This window comes from Caretta caretta, chromosome 1 (genome assembly GCF_965140235.1).
Source record: "Caretta caretta isolate rCarCar2 chromosome 1, rCarCar1.hap1, whole genome shotgun sequence".
NCBI classification, from domain to species: Eukaryota; Metazoa; Chordata; order Testudines; family Cheloniidae; genus Caretta; species Caretta caretta.
Genome location: NC_134206.1, coordinates 20639993 through 20657543, shown reverse-complemented (window position 1 = coordinate 20657543; position 17551 = coordinate 20639993).

Below are 17551 nucleotides of genomic sequence, written 5' to 3'. Positions count from 1 at the left end.
AGAGACAGTCTACTTAAACCTCTGGGGACCCCTCCATTTGGCCTTCAGCTGTCTCAAGCCACTCCACCCCCAAAGGATACCTGAAAGAAACTGGAACAAAGGACAGTAACCACAGGGGGTGTGAGTGATTGCTGGACCCAGACTAGAAGGAGACTAGTCTGTAAAAGGAAGCTTACTGGAACTCCTCTGAGGGTGAGGTTTTATCTGTATTCAGTTTTCTTACTGTATTAGGCATAGACTTGTGTGTTCTATTTTATTTTGTTTAGTAATTCACTTTATTCTGTCTGGTTACTACTTGGAACCACTTAAGTCCTACTTTCTGTATTTAATAAAATGACTTTTTACTTATTATTTAACCCGGAGTATGTATTAATACCCGGGGGGGGGGGGGAAACAGCTGTGCATATCTCTCTCTGTGTTACAGAGGGCAAACAATTTATGAGTTTACCCTTTATAAGCTTTATACAGGGTAAAACAGATTTATTTGGGGTTTGGGCCCCCTTGGGAGTTGGGCATCTGAGTGTTAGGAACATTTCTTAAGCTGTTTTCAGGTAAGCCTGCAGTTTGTGGGACATGGTTCAGACCTGGGTCTGTGTTTGTAGCTGGGGAGCATGTCTGGCACAACCAGGCAGGGTTCTGGAGTCCCAAGCTGTAAGGGAAGGCAGGGGCAGGAATAGACTTGGCACATCAGTTGGCAGTGCCAAAGGGGTTTCTGTGATCCAACCCGTCACAGACACCATGGCAGAAGAGGTGCTAGAGCTATGCCCCAGCATGAAAAGAGGTGCTGGGACCGAGCCCTGGCACAAATTCTGACTTTACAGAAAGAAATGTGCCACCCTGAGCAGTAGGAGTGAAGGGATGAGCACTATTCACCACTGCTGAGTGGCATGCCACGGGAATTTTAAAATGCTTCTAATGTCACTCCGAGAAGTTGAACAAGTATAGGTCCTCTTTCTTGATCATGCTGACTCAGTCAAATAGCAGGTGATGCTAATTCTGTTTTCTTGAATATTCAATGTGAAGTTTCTCAAGACTGAACCTCTTCTTTTCCAGTGATTTATTTTTCTTGATTTACAATTTTGCCTTCCAGCTGCATCTCTCCTGTCAAGTATCAGGTGTTTTTTTTTTCAACATTAGGAAAGCTCTATATAAGTGCTCAATATTTAGACCTCGATGATGTCTGTTTCAGTGTAACAGAATGTACTAAAGGAGCTACTGTTGCAATAAGGGATCTTCAGCAGTTTGGGGTATCAAACCCCACATACTTCCTCCCATAATCCATTCTGGCCCTGAACACTTTTAAAGTCTGGCTTGAGTGAAGGATATATTTGCAGTCTGTTAGAAGTTGAACATAAACAAGGTTGCTTTGTTAAACCTTTATGCAAAGTGATAAACCAAGAAGGTGGCTTGCTAGCAAAGTGCTAGATAAGTGTCTGATCCCTTATAGTTTACTAAACAGTATTTTATTGTAATAGCTTATTGCAGATTTATTCCCTTTTAATACTCTGCGGCTGTGAAGGCGGATGAGGGCTGCAGGGCCCTGGCTGTCTTGGATCCCCTTGCCACTGGGTCAGGGTTTTCCTCCTGCCGAGTCTCGTGTGGTCACTGCCTGTGCACTGGTTTCCCCACGTTAAAAGATTTCATGTGCAGGCCTCTGCCAAAGGGCCCACACAAAGCCCTTCGGTGATGGACAAGTGGCAGGGAAGACAGGAGCACAGTGATCTCTGGGAGTCTTTAGTCACAAATCTGCATGCAGGCGGCAGCTGTGTGATGGTTGTCTTGTGCTGGGATGAGAGAAGTGCATTTTGACAGCCGCAGCTGTGACTGAGCAGGCCTTTTCGGGCTCCCCCTCTGCTCACCCCAAATGGGGAGGGGGCTAGAAAAGGTGCCCCAAACAGGCTCTCTCTCATTCTTCCTACTGGATGGCTGTATCCTGTGGGTTCACTCAACTCTGCAGCCAAAATAAGAGCTATAAGACAATGAATTTCACCACCTGGAGTGTCCGCACCCTTATGGACTCTCAACACGTGAATGCCCAGAAAGAAGAACTGCCATAATTGCCAGAGAACTGGCAAGACTCAATATTGACATTGCAGCTCTTAGTGAGACCCACTGGGCCGATGAGGGCCAAGTAAAAGAGGATGGAGGTGGCTACACCTTTTGGAAAGGAAAGCCAGCTGGAGACAGACGCATTCACAGGATTGGCTTTGCCCTCAAAAAGAGGATCACCAGTCAGCTTTTGGAGGGTCCCATGGGGATCAACGAGCATCTCCTGACTCTTCGGCTCAAGCTCAGTAACAACCAATATGCCACAATCATCAGCGCATCTGCCCCAACACTTGATGATGAGGAAGGCAATAAGGAGCAGTTTTATAGCGATCTCGATGCAGTCCTCACCTAAGGCAGACAAAGTCATCCTCCTGGAAGATTTCAATTCCAGAGTCGGATGGGGCTCCCAACTCTGGAGCGGCACAATAGGCAAAGAAGGGGTGGGAAATTATGTTCTCTTCCTCAGCCAATGTGTGGAGCATGACCTGCTCATCACAAATACCATCGTTAGGCAGAGTAACAAATTTAAGACCAACTGGAAACATCCTCGGTCCAAACACTGGCACCTTCTTGACTGTTATAATCAGAGCTGGAGATTACGCCAATGTCCGTATAACACAAGCCATGAGAGGTACAGATCACTGTTGGACAGACTATTGATTAGTAAGGTCAGTCATGTACCTGCAGCTTGCTCCACCACACTGTAAACACCCAAAGACTAAGCAAAAGCGGTACAATGTCAAAGCACTTCAGGACCAAGCCAGCTACGAGATATTCCAGCAAACCCTGTCTGAGAAACTCTCTAACTTATCTGATAACATCATGGACATTCAAGAGCACTGGGATCAACTTAAAAATACCATTCATAATGCATGTGCTGAAACTATAGGATACTCTACTCATCGGCACCAAGACTGGTTTGATGAAAATAAGGAGGAAATCCTAGCGTTAATTCAACAGAAAAGAACTGCATTCTGGAACTGGCAAAATGATTCCTCTAACCAATGAAAACATGAGGTTTATCACCTGCTCAAAGCCAAAGTCCAAAGGAGGCTACATGACATCAAAAATAAATGGTGGCAAGAGCAGGCCTCTGAGATCCAGGTTTCATAGACCAAGATGACATGAAAAGCTTCTTTCAAGCAACAAAAGCTATATATGGGCCACGCTCCAAAGGCCCCACCCCTTTACGTTTCCAAGATAGCTCCACTCTCAAGGGCAATGTGACCATTAAACAACACTGGAAGGAGGCCTTTGGGAGCTTACTAAACTGTGAATCCATGGTCTCTGAAGACACCATCGAGACTATGCTATAGAATACCTGACTCTCTAAATCCCTTGGGCTGCCTGTGCTATTCATTGCTGTGAAAACAGCTCTTGCTGTACCCATTGCAATTGGCTCCTGCAAGTCTGGGTTTAGTGGCTAATGGCTATTGAATTTCTTTAGCATTGGTAAAAATGGTTGCAGGCTGAAGTCCTGGCTGCAGACAGCGCTTTGCAAAGATAGAAAGCGGTGATTAGGGACCGAATGGCTAGGCAGCAGTTCTGCAGAAAAGGACCTAGGGGTTACAGTGGACGAGAAGCTGGATATGAGTCAACAGTGTGCCCTTGCTGCCAAGAAGGCCAATGGCATTTTGGACTGTATAAGTAGGGGCATTGCCAGCAGATCAAGGGACGTGATCGTCCCCCTCTATTCGACATTGGTGAGGCCTCATCTGGAGTACTGTGTCCAGTTTTGGGCCCCACACTACAAAAAGGATGTGGAAAAATTGGAAAGCGTCCAGCGGAGGGCAACAAAAATGATTAGGGGAATGGAACACATGACTTATGAGGAGAGGCTGAGGGAACTGGGATTGTTTAGTCTGCGGAAGAGAAGAATGAGGGGGGGTTTGGTAGCTGCTTTCAACTACCTGAAAGGGGGTTCCAAAGAGGGTGGCTCTAGACTGTTCTCAGTGGTAGCAGATGACAGAACAAGGAGTAATGGTCTCAAGTTGCAGTGGGGGAGGTTTAGGTTGGATATTAGGAAAAACTTTTTCACTAGGAGGGTGGTGAAACACTGGCATGCGTTACCTAGGGAGGTGGTGGATTCTCCTTCCTTAGAAGTTTTTAAGGTCAGGCTTGACAAAACCCTGGCTGGGATGATTTAGTTGGGGATTGGTCCTGCTTTGAGCAGGGGGTTGGACTAGATGACCTCCTGAGATCCCTTCCAACCTTGATATTCTATGATTCTATGATTAGTAATGTAGAAATGGGGGTTGGGTGTGGGGGGTGTCTGTGTCCCCAAGTGGGACAATGGGCCTTCCAGACTTTCTGTTGATGCGACTCACAATTATAGTCAAAATTATTGACTTATGTATTGTTCACAGAAGTCACTTTATCCCTAAGGACTGATGCTTGTTTGGCTTTTTCTCATGCTGAATGAAGAAGGCAAGTGGAAATGCTGGGCATGGCGTGGCACGTTGAGTATTCTGGATCTTTTTTGTGACTGGGAAAGAAGACTGCAATAGAGTGGAGCTGAAAATGCAAAGTGTCAGCTTGGCTCTCTTCCTTTAGAACAGTGGTTCTCAATTTATTACATGTGCGGCCCACAATGTGTTACCTGGGCTGCCGCGGCAGCCCCCACCCCCGCCGCTATGGGCTGGCCTGGTGACCCCGGGGCCCTGACCCCGCTTTGCTGGGCAGCGGGACAGCCCAGACCCCTCACACTGGCCTGCTGGGAACCTGGTGGACCCCAGCACGCCGGCTGGCCTTTAGCACGCAGCTGAGCTGGGCCGCAGCTGTGTGCTAATTGGGCTGCGGGCTGAGAACCGCTGCTTTAGAAGGATCCTATTCCTCTGTGCACAGTCCAGTTTTCTTAAAAAATGTATCCTGTCTCTGACTTCTGATTGCTCTGGGCTTCTAACACTGTGATGGCTTGAATTTGATTCTTTAATCTTTTGTGTGTGTTGGCTTTACTGTTACCCTTTACTTTACAGATGGATGTATGACCTAGTAGACCACAGGGGTCGGCAACCTGCAGTTCTGGAGCTGCATGCGGCTCTTTGGCTGCCCCCTTGCAGGCAGCCGTTTTTTGAGGTGGTGCGAGGTGCAGGCTCGGGCCGGGAGGCGCTTACCACAGGCGGCTCCCGGCTGGCGGCGCGGGAGGGCTCTGGCCCCACGCCACTCCTGGAAACAGCTGGCTCCTGGCATGTGCTCCTTGCAGGGACGGGGGCAGCAGGTCTCTGTGCACTGCCCGCGCCCACAAGCACTGCCCCCGCGGCTCCCATTGGCCGGTTCACAGCCAATGGGAGCTGTGAGGATGGTGGTGGGGGTGGAGGCAGTGCGTAGAGCTGACATGCCAGCAGCCAGCCACTTCCAGGAGTGGTGTGGGGCCAGGGCGGGCAGGCAGCCTGCTTGAGCCCTGCTGTGCTGCCAGCCCGGAGCCGCCTGTGGTAAGCACCTCCTGGCCAGAGCCTGCACGTCACACCCCCTCCCGCACCCCAAACCCCTGTCCCAGGTCAGAACCTGCTCCTGCACCCAAACTCCCTCTCAGACCCCGCACCCTCTCCTGCACCCCAGTCCCCAGCCCGGAGCCTCTTCCTGTTTATATTCAAATTCAAACTGCAGAAGTCCAATTAAAAGTATTGGTGAGCAGTAATAACTTTTAATATGTTCAAATATTATGAGTTGATAAATTCTAACTCTACAAGTAGCTTTGTGTGTGATGCAGCTCTCGAAATATTTTGGTCAAAGACAAAAAAAAAAAAATGGCTGCTCTCCTTGGAAAGGTTGCCGACCCCTGTAGGAGACCGTCTCGTGCAAGGGTCGGCAACCTTTTAGAAGTGGTGCACCGAGTGTTCATTTATTTATTCTAATTTAAGGTTTTGCGTGCTAGTAATACATTTTAACATTTTTAGAAGGTCTCTTTCTGTAAGTCTATAATCTATAACTAAACTATTGTTGTATGTAAAGTAAATAAGGTTTTAAAAATGTTTAAGAAGCTTCATTTAAAATTAAATTAAAATGCAGATTTTATCAGTTTAGTGTGATCCGTGCCCTTGCTTTTCCTTGCTGAGTTTTCCAATGTCTGGCATGTATTTGGATACTTTAAGCTGCACACAGGCTTCTGAGTGATCAGTTGTTAACCAGCTCCGAGAGGGACAGAGGACAGATTTCATGTGTGAAAATACCTGTTCACACAGGTACGTGGATCCAAATGCTGAAAGCATTGCAAACGCAATTTCCTTCAAACAGTTAAATTTCACTGGCAGGGACATCCAGCAGGTCAGAATAGAGGCCCCATGATCTCTCTCGATAGCTTCAAGTGCACTCCGCAGATCTCCAAACTTCGATGCCCGCTATTCTGAGCTTTTTAACTGAATGAGCTGCATTTTGAAATCTTCAACACCCATCCACTGAAATTCAGACAAATCCAAGTCGCTTTCGTTGAACTTTTCAGGTTTAATTAGAAAAGAAAGCATTGGGCCAAATCGCTGGAAATCTTGAAATCTGTCAAAATTCTGATTCCAGTCCTTGCATGTACATTCTAATCTCAACGTCAAACACAGTGTGCTGTTCCACGTGGTACGATGGTGATGTAAGCAGCAAATTAGGACTTAAAAATATCCCAGTATAGTGGTGCTGGAACAATTTTTAAGGTGGGGGTTCTGAGCTGTGCCCCCTCTTGCTGCTGTCGGCACCCCTCACTGCCCCAGGTGGGGGCCAGTGGGCCACAGCTGGGGTTGGCTGCAGAACCCCGGGCTGGTGGCCGGGACCCCAGGCCGGCAGCAGAGCCCCCCCGGACTCGTGGCCAGGACCCGGGGCTGGCAGCGGGCTGAGCGAGGCTGGTGGACAGAACCCTAGCTGGCAGGGGGCCGGCGGCCAGTACCCCAGGCCAGCAGCAGAGCACCAGGGGCCAGGACCCGGGCAGCGTGAGTGCCACTGAAAGTCAGCTCGCATGCTGCCTTTGGCATGCGTGCCCTAGGTTGCCTACTCCCGGTCTAGTGTCTCCACATAGCAGCACAGGGTTGTTCCCTAAAATATTAAAGGGGATCCACAGTTATGGCGCCCTCTGGTGGCAGGTGGGCCAACTACAGGAGGGTCACACCTCCGATCCTTGAGTTTCTGTACTACTTCAGAGACAACTCTGTGACCTGTTTAGTCTAACAATTCCCCTTCTTGAGGTGATTCTTTATGTAACATCAACAAATCCACACCTCTTCCAAATTCTAATCCAGCCTATGAACCTTGGCTCTTCTAGGGATTAGTCTTTACAAATTCCTCATCAACTCTCTCCTGGCCTGGCTAAAACACCCTTGTGTCTGGCTCTCTCACCACTTTATTTAAGCTCCTCCAGTTTTAGACTTCCAAGGCTTCTCTTGCTTTTTAGGTTTAGCCTGCACCTCTGCCAAAGGCTGCAATGTCCACCCAGATATTTGAGCCCACTAGTGCAAGTCTGTCTACCCTGGTTAGGAGGCTGGCTCACCCGGAATATTTTTCACTTTTAGGTTAGTTAAATGTCCCAAGGGATGGGAGCTGCAGACCAAAAACCCACCCCTCTTGTGGCATTTGGAAGTACAAACTTCCTTTTGCAAACAATGCCTTTTCTTAGTTTTTCTCTGCACTTGCTTTAATGACAAGTTATTGAAATAAAAAAATCTGTCTGTACCACAGGTGTGACTGAAAATTAATCAATTAGTTCCAAAGAATCCCTTTTCTAGCCAGATTAGGAAATAAACTTGTGCTCTGTTTGCAGTAGTTAATGAAATAAGGCTCTGAATCTCAGGCTTCACATTATTTGATGCTGCCTTTATGTCTGATGAAGTAAATGCAATAACATTGATCAACAATGGGTTCTTTCCCCTCCACTTCTGCATGTCCTGTGAGAAAAATAACATGGATTTGACAGAGTCTTTGCAGTAAGGTCATGTCTACACTGAGCATCTTCCAAAATTCTAGCACTGGTGTAGGGTTACATGATATGGTACCAAAAACTCCTGCATCTCGTCTGCATCAACAATTGCTGGCCTTGTTACCAGTGTGAGGCCAGTGGTGGGAGAACTTCTGAAAGTATCTGCACTGCTCAAGGTCTGATGTTAGAGGCACCAATCAAGGACTTAGGCCTGCATTGTGCTAGGTGTTGCATGGACACACAGTAAAGAACTCCTAATCTTATATAGCACCTTTCACTAGGGAATTTGAGCTTCTCAGAACACTAATTATTCCTTGCAACACCAGCTGCTCCTCCCTGCAGTGGCCTAAGCAATGTGAAGTAGGCTTTATGCGATCTTCTACAGATGGAGAAATTGAAGCCCCGTGGACAGCAAAAAAGCAAACTGGTGATTGAGATGGGAATAAGCAGAACCTCCTGAGTAGGTGTGTTCCAGCAGATGTAGACAGTAAGGAATGATGCCTTTTATTTGTATTGGGCCAACATAATCTACTCAAACTTTCGAGGGTTTATTTTGCACGGTGAGATGAATCATTAATATGCAGATGTAATAGTTTCCATAAATCTCTCAATTCAGATTGACAAACACCTGTGGAGTTGGCATTTGTGCCATAACTTCTGCAGTGTTAAGAATATGTTTAAAGTCCAATGAGATACTGTTGGCAACAGATTTAATAAATAAATAAAATGTAGCTTCCACACCAGGAGAGCCTTTGAGGGGGAAATGTTTGTTTTGTTTTTTTTTTCATTTCAATAGAGTGACAGCTAAACTTATTGTTTATTAAAGTGTGTGTGTGGGGGGCCCTTAGTGAACTCATGCATTACCCATTGCTCTACACTTGCAGAATATTTCAGAGATTCCTTATAACTGACCTTCTTAGCAAACAGTCAGAGTTTACTAAGATTTCATTTTTCTTCAACAATTTGGGGCAGAAAGATGTCAGCTGATAAGGTCAGCCAGAAGGCATGGATCTTGTTAATATTCATTTTGAACCACAGGCATCTCTCTGATCATGAAACCAGAAATATTTTAATACCTGCCATGGATTTCTAGCACAGTAAGTTGCATTACAGATGTTGTGTTTCCATTTCATTTTTCACAGCTATTGACAAAGAAAAGCTTCAACGGGAGCAGCTCCAGTCATTCCTGTCAATCTGCAGAAACACCCTTTCTGCTCCTCTTATTTATGCTTCCATCTTATTTTGCTTCACAGATCACCTGTGAAATTGTAGCTTGAGGCTTTCCTACTTAATTTAATTTGTGAGGAAACCCTTTTGCTGCTAATATTTGAATTCATTAATATTTTGTGTCTGTTTCCCTTTGTAATATTGCCTAACCAGCATGTTGTTGTTTGTACTTCACATGTTGCAAGTTCAGATTTGAGGGGGTCTATAGTTTTTGCATAAGCTTGTTTTCTTCTAAAGTGTCTATAGTCTACTATCAAGTTTTCTTTAAAGATCATAGTTTGTTTTTTTTTAAATAAAAGCACCAAACTATCATCAGTTCTGATCAGTATTAAATCAAAACTGAAGTAGATAATTTTTAAGCATGAACCAAGTACCATCAGCTACAGTTCAACTTTTGCTTAAAAAGCCTCTTAAAAGCAAATAGCAACATTTTGCTGAAGGCGTCCCTGCCAATAATGTTGAAGGAATTTCCCAAGTGGAAATATTTTTTTTTCTAATCTAAATGGCTCTGTAAATACCTGCTGTGTGGCATCTTGGTTTTTCCACTGATTGTGGACTTAGCACAACATACAGAATTTTAGGCGAGACCCTCTTGTTTAAATGTTTGAATCTCACAGCCACAAGGATGACAGGATGATGCATTGGTTGTTGATCAGGTACAAATAGTGAAATACTTATTTAGCCATTTCATCATAGAAAATGCATTGTTTTCTAAGACTATCTTCCTTTGAGTTTTATGGGGTAATGTCCTATTTTGAAAGGAAAGATATCAAATTGCCAAACTGCAAATCATAAATTACCACAAGTATTTGGCTTTTCTATGGTATTCAAGTTTCTGTTGCCAAGACAGCTAAAAGGTGTTAAGAACAGTATAAGGAATGTCTTTTGTGTGACGAGGATGAACGAATGTATAAAGCTCCACAGTGTGTTTATAACTTAATTTTTGTACTCTGTGAAAAATTGCTTACACTTGTCTCTGTATGTAAATAAATGGTTTGTAATGGTTGCTTAGTTTGTTTAATCAAAATTGATAAAATGAAGTTGCACAGATGCCAAAAGGTGGGCTGTCCTTAAGAGTGAGATTTACAGCCCCAAAGAGTGAGATTTTCCATGTGGTGTGTTAGGTTATTGCTTAAGTCATGGATACCCATCTTTGGTCCTAGGTTTTTAATCCAACAAGCACTTAACAGTTTGTTTTAAAATGTACACTGCTTAATATTGCATATGAAACGCTATGTCCTAATTCAAACCAGTGGATTTTAATTTTAAAACAATCAATTGCTGGTTGGAACAACCACCTGGATGGTTGGAGAGCCCTTGAAGACCAGAGTTAATAACCCTTGGTTTAGTGGACAGAACAAGAGAAATATTCAAAAATGAACTGTTTTTACATAAACCTAACAAAGAGAACTTTTTATCAATACAATGTTTATTTTCCATATCACCTTGTCATAATGATCATCCATTTGAAAACCACTTTACAGTATAAATATTTTTTGGTTTGTATATTATTGCTCATATTACAAAATTACAGCAAAGTAAATTGGTGATTTAATCACTTGATTTAAATAATTCCATCCTGGTGAAGATAGGCCCAAGTTTGGATCAGAGCTGAAATTGGTATGGGTTTGATTTTTTTTCATCCAGTGCTTTTGGCTTGGGACCAGCTCTAGGATCTTGGTATTTTCATGTTATAATTAGGAGGACTGTAGGTCTCTAAAACATAACTTTTCTAATACTTGTGTGCACTTTAAAAAGAGACTTCTACTTGTCTAGCTGATTTAAGGCTTCAAATTCAGGCTCTAGATTACATAAAATTTAAGCCTTTGAATAACTTCCAACCTTAATGTGTAGAGCCCTGCCTGGATACAAATGTATAGCTGCATATATAAATCGGTATCCATGGAGCTGCAGGGCTCTCCCAGGAACCGCAGCGGTGAAAAGAGCAGAACGTGATGCCGCTGCTCCCAGGAGCCCATGCTGGCAGCTCTTCTGGTGTGGGTATACCGCCCCTAGCCCCGCCCCCTGGGGTGGGCACCAGGCTCACCAGCAGCTGTCCGTGGTCACATTAGTGTGCACACCAGCACTCGTGCCCCCTGACAGGAGATGCAGACAGCTGTGTGGAAGGGCCTCCATGTGCCTTAACAAGCTGCTGTTTGAATCAGTGGCATTATTAAAGGATGAGTGTTGGAGAGGGAAGCAGCTGGGTCCAACTCTGGGATACGGAGAGTGTGATGTTCTCTTCTGGTGTTATCTGGACCGATGATCCGTTAGGTCACTCCAATCATTGACTCTGGGAGCCAGCCTTACCCGGCTCTGCTGTGAGAACCCCCACTCCTGGGCTGTTCACACACAGCCTCTGGCATGTAAGCTGCTCCTTGGATTGTGCAACTGAATGACACTAGCCAATATCTCCAGTCCCAGACACAACCCTAGGAACCTCCATCTTGCAGTGCCCAGTTATGCCCGCTGGATCTGCAAGCTTATATGAGTTGGTCAGTTTAACAAAGAAATTGATGCTTGTTATCCCAAGGGGAATCTGACGCTTCAAACCAAACACACTGCTTCAGGTAGAATAAACAAACAGATTTGTTAACTACAAAGATATATTTTAAGTGATTATAAATCAAAGCATAACAAGTCAGATTTGCTAATTCTAAGCTGATCTTAACACTTTGTGCCTTTACAAATTTAGATGCTTCTCACCACAGGCTGGTGGGTTGTTTTTCAGCCAGGCTCTTCCCCTTTGATCAGCACTTCAGTCACTTGGTGTGGTGTCTGTAGATGTAGGTGGAAGAGAGAGGAAGGGCATGGCAAACATCTCTTTCTTTTATCATGTCCTTTCCTCCCTCTTGGCTTTGCCCCTCCTCCCCTTCAGAATCAAGTGAGCATTACCTCATCGCACTTCCAAACTGACCAAAGGAAGGGGGGTTGACTCCCTTGAGATTCTTTTGAATCTCAACAGATTCTTTTGTTGCTGCCTAGGCCAGCGCCCTTTGTTCCTGTGAGGCTGGGCTGGGTTAGTCCCATCCACGCCCTGATGAGGCGTGATTGCTCCTCTGCTTCTGGAGAGATTTTGTCTGGGCTTGCTTTAAGCCATGAGGATATATTTTCAGCCTCATAACTATATACATGAAATTATACCCTATAACATTACTGTAACAAGATCTCTATCAAGCGTTCTTACAACTACAGTACTCACCTGCTGAAGTGAAGAAACAGATTGACAGAGTCAGAAGAGTACCCAGAAGTCACCTGCTACAGGACAGGCCCAAACAAGAAAATAACAGAACGCCACTAGCTGTCACCTTCAGTCCCCAACTAAAACCTCTCCAACGCATCATCAAGGATTTACAACCTATCCTGAAGGACGATCCTTCACTCTCAGATTTTGGGAGACAGGCCAGTCCTTGCTTACAGACAGCCCCCCCAACCTGAAACAAATACTCACCAGCACCCACCCACCACACAACAAAAACACTAACCCAGGAACCTATCCTTGCAACAAAGTCCATTGCCAACTCTGCCCACATATCTATTCAGGGGACACCATCACAGGGCCTAATCACATCAGCCACACTATCAGAGGCTCGTTCACCTGCACATCTACCAATGTGATACATGCCATCATGTGCCAGTAATGCCTCTCTGCCATGTACATTGGCCAACTGGACAGTCTCTACGTAAAAGAATAAATGGACACAAATTAGACGTTAAGAACTACAACATTCAAAAACCAATAGGAGAACACTTCAGTCACCCTGTCACTCAATTACAGACCTAAATGTCGCAATACTACAACAAAAAACCATCAAAAACAGATTCCAAAGAGAAACTGCTGAATTGGAATTTATTTGCAAACTGGACACCATTAAATTAGGCTTGAATAAAGACTGGAAGTGGATGGGTTATTACACAAATTAAACTATTTCCCCATGCTTATTTCCCCCCCACACACACTGTTACTCACACCTTCTTGACAACTGTTGGAAACGGGCCATCCTGATTATCACTACAAAAGGTTTTTTTTCGCTCCTGCTGATAATAGCTCACCTTAACTGATCACTCTTGTTATAGTGGGTACGGCAACACCCATTTTTTCATGTTGTGTGTGTGTGTGTGTGTGTGTGTGTGTGTGTGTGTGTGTGTGTGTGTATATCTTCCTACTGTATTTTCCACTGAATGCATCCGATGAAGTGGGTTTTAGCCCACAAAAGCTTCTGATCAAATAACTTTGTCTCGAAGGTGCCACAAGTACTCCTCATTCTTTTTGCTGTAACAATTACTATATCTCTATAACAACCATGCTCAGTGCATCATGAGCCTTCCAAAGACACCCAACATGACAAACTTTGCATTGGATACCGCACAATCATTTTACAAGGATGAACATGGGGGGTTCTGGGTGCTCCCCCGAGGTACAGAGCATCACAGAGAGGAGTGGGAGGGAAACATCCTACTCCCAAGGAAAACATCTGGCACTGGAGTGAGGCACACAGAAAATGCTCCCTGCAAGAGCACTGGCATTAGTGACTCCTGCTTGGTATGGGGGGAGGAGGAAGAGGAAGGAGGTTAGAACCAGTCTTGGTCCCCCTCTCTGTATTTGCATGGATGATAAAAGGGCTGTGTGAAGGGCACCAGACCAGGACTGTGTAACAGCAGGGGGTGCTGAGCACTCCAGGCTGGTTCAGCAGCATGCAGAATGGGGGTTCTTTACCCCCATCATATAATTGCCTTTCAGCAGGGCTGTTCCTGCTGCACAAGGTAGCAAATGCTTTGAGTGGGATGTGTCTCTCTGCTGCCTGGGGGGTGACAAATTCTTGTGCAATCTTCTGCCAGCAGCTAGGTTTCGGTTGCTGCATGGGGCATAAGCATTGTGTTTTCAGGAAGTCTCTTCTGCTACAGGCCTCACATCCCAGCTGAGACAGTGAGCAACTCAACAGGGCGCAGAGCGCCCCAGGAAGAAAAGGGACCAAGTGAGGCGGGGACTAGAAACCATCACGATGGGGTCATAAGAGTAAAACCAATGAATCTCCCCCTGCCCCCTTCTCTCCCTTAAGGGCTCTCAGTTTAATTCATTAACATGAGACACTCAGATCTCTACATAAGAGGTGCCAGGGAGTTTCTTTATAAATGAATGGCTTGTCTGCAAGAGCAAAGGGGGTTTAGGGCAAGTATTTGCTTTAATTGTGCTTTGCACTAGTGTGTAATTTATTTATTTAAGCTTTTTGCTGTTGGGCTCTGCATTGTTACCCTCACCTGTTTACATTTAGCTAAACACCATGGAAGATTAGGTCTTACCTTGCATGTTCTGCCATCCAGCAGATGTGTTGCAGTTGGACATTCCTAAGACTTGGTGCCAATATGTGGCAAAATCTCACACTCCCCTGGCTTTAGATTCCACAGCTCAGATGCTGCAGAGCAAGACACCTTTCAGGACCTAAGGGCCAATTTTTCCTCTATTAGAGAGGCAAAACCCTGCTGACATCAAGTGTACTGTAGCTGTGAAGTGGGATGGCTACTGTTCTGACCTAGCACGGACACTGTATCCTTATGTAGATGTTTTCCCATAATGAACATCATGTAAGAACACTACATCAACTGGAATGGAGAGGTCTCTGAAGTTGAACTGTTTATTTCTGTGCCAGCTGGATACTTCCCTTACAGAAAGTGTGGGTCCATCTTCTACATACAATAGCCATGCTAATATGTATTTCCAGGCACCCATGCCTGATGGTCACACCCAACTGCACTGAGTGGCTGATGATGGGTAGATGCCAGCTGGCAAATAGGACTTTGCCAAACAACTTGTGAGGCGGCTCAGTGTGAATAGACCACATGGGCATAAGTTCAGGGAGCCAAAACTTAGTATCGCACTCTCTCATCTGCAGTTGAGAATTGCACTTGCATGACTGAACCAGTGCAAAGCATCCACACTACCCTGCCGGCTTCTGGTACTCCAACTGCAGCATGTCCCTTCCCCCTCCATCCCCACCCCGAGTGCTGCAAGGCCTCTGGGCTGGTGCATCGGTCCCACAGGGAAAGACACTGCTCGCTGCTGCAGGGGCATACCATCTTTTAGGTCTTACCTTGCATGTTCTGCCATCCAGCAGATGTGTTGCAGTTGGACATTCCTAAGACTTGGTGCCAATATGTGGCAAAAAGATGGCTTTTACATCTATGTACCTGCTCACATTATTGGTGTGTTCCACTCACCAGCTGTGTTGAATAGTTCTGTCCTGTGCGTCTCAGCATGAGGGGCAGAGATTACACTTATGCAGTGTGGAGGATCACTAGACGCTTACTCATGAGGCAGCTGGTTGGACTCTTGGGCCGGCTGCCCAGAGACTGTGATGAGGATCACCAGTTTTTAGGTGGCACTGTTCAAGTAGTTAAAGACCTTGATTTTTTTTTTCTGTTCATTTAAGTTTTTTGTTTTTTAATTCTATTTTGTGCTTTACGGTGTAGCTGAGCCTATGTGTTTTGTTCCTCTCATATGTCTGTCTAGGATCCACAGATGGGACAGGGCTGTCAGAACATCCCTGCAGGCGCCTCACTATGGCCCAGCCATTTCCCTTCACCACCTAGTGGTGTAGGATCCCCAGAAGTGGGAAGAACTCTTGGTGTCAGAGTATCACAGTGAGTCGTAGAAGGTTGAGTGGAAAGATGGTATGTCTGTGGTTAAGATTCCACTCTGGGACTGAGGCAACCTGGGTTCTATGTCTGTCTGTCTACCACAGACTTCCGGCAAGTCTCTGAACCTCTCTGTGCCTCACTACCCATTACTGTACAGATGGAGAATGACTCTGCTCTGCCTCATGGGCTGCTGAAGATCAGACTGTGAATGGGTGTGAGGTCCTGACATTGTATATCACTGAGCAAAACTGAAAAGCTTCTTTTAAAGTGGATTTGTTTTGGGATATTAGGGAGCCTTGGTACGTGTCCACTAATGACTTTTCTTTTTTGGCTTTCGGAAACACTGCAGTACTAATATGCTCAGCTGCTAAGAGGGAGGAAGCACCTCATGCTAACTGAGTGACCCTTCTCGCCAATTACAGAGAAACAGCGAGGGGCTTCAAAGTCTTTGGTTAGGAGATGAGTGGCTACAATGTGGGGGGCCATGAGGTAGGGTAGAGAAATGGGAGAGAGATTATCAGAGCTCCATAGGGCAGATGGAAAGTCCATGCTGAAAATAAAGGAAAGGTGCTGTTCAGGCAGATTTGGAACAGGAATAGATCTGCATTTACACACTGCTTTCGAGCAGCTCTCAGTGGCTTAGTTTTCTTTTGAGGATTGAAAAACCCATTAAGGCCCAGAGACAGTGGATGCCTTGGAGCCCATTCCACTAGCCCATGAAATAATGAAAAGTCTCCTACTGACTCCTCTGACTAGGGACTGAATATGCCAAGAAGGCCAATGGCATTTTAGGATGTATAAGTAGGGGCATTGCCAGCAGATCGAGGGACGTGATCGTTCCCCTCTAGTCGACATTGGTGAGGCCTCATCTGGAGTACTGTGTCCAGTTTTGGGCCCCACACTACAAGAAGGATGTGGAAAAACTGGAAAGAGTCTAGCAGAGGGCAACAAAAATGATTAGGGGACTGGAACACGTGACTTATGAGGAGAGGCTGAAGGAACTGGGATTGTTTAGTCTGCGGAAGAGAAGAATGAGGGGGGATTTGATAGCTGCTTTCAGCTACCTGAAAGGGAGTTCCAAAGAGGATGGCTCTAGACTGTTCTCAGTGGTAGCTGATGACAGAACAAGGAGTAATGGTCTCAAGTTGCAGTGGGGGAGGTTTAGGTTGGATATTACGAAAAACTTTTTCACCAGGAGTGTGGTAAAACACTGGAATGCGTTACCTAGGGAGGTGGTGGAATCTCCTTCCTTAGAAGTTTTTAAGGTCAGGTTTGACAAAGCCCTTGCTGGGATGATTTAGTTGGGGATTGGTCCTGCTTTGAGCAGGGTGTTGGATTAGATGACCTCCTGAGGTCCCTTCCAACCCTGATATTCTATGATTCTATGGTTCCTGGTGCCAAGACAGGTGCATTAGAAATATCATAATGACCTCCCTCAAAGACAAAGCTAAATGGGTAGCAGAGATGGAACTGAATGCAGCTCATCTGATGCCTAGTTCCAGTCACAGTACCCAATGTGTTAGAATAGAATTTATTCCCTCCTGTGACATATTTCCTAACAGGTCCTAAAACAGCGAAGTCAGCCTTCCACAAAAGGATTTCACTGAAAGCAGAATCCAGGGCCTGTGTTTTGAACAAAGCAGGAGAGAGAGCCCTAGGAATGCACCACTCTCTGGGGAAGATACAATTATTGGCTAAACAAGCCTCTGCTTGAATAGGCTTCAAAAGTAAGGTTGCATAGCCGGTCTA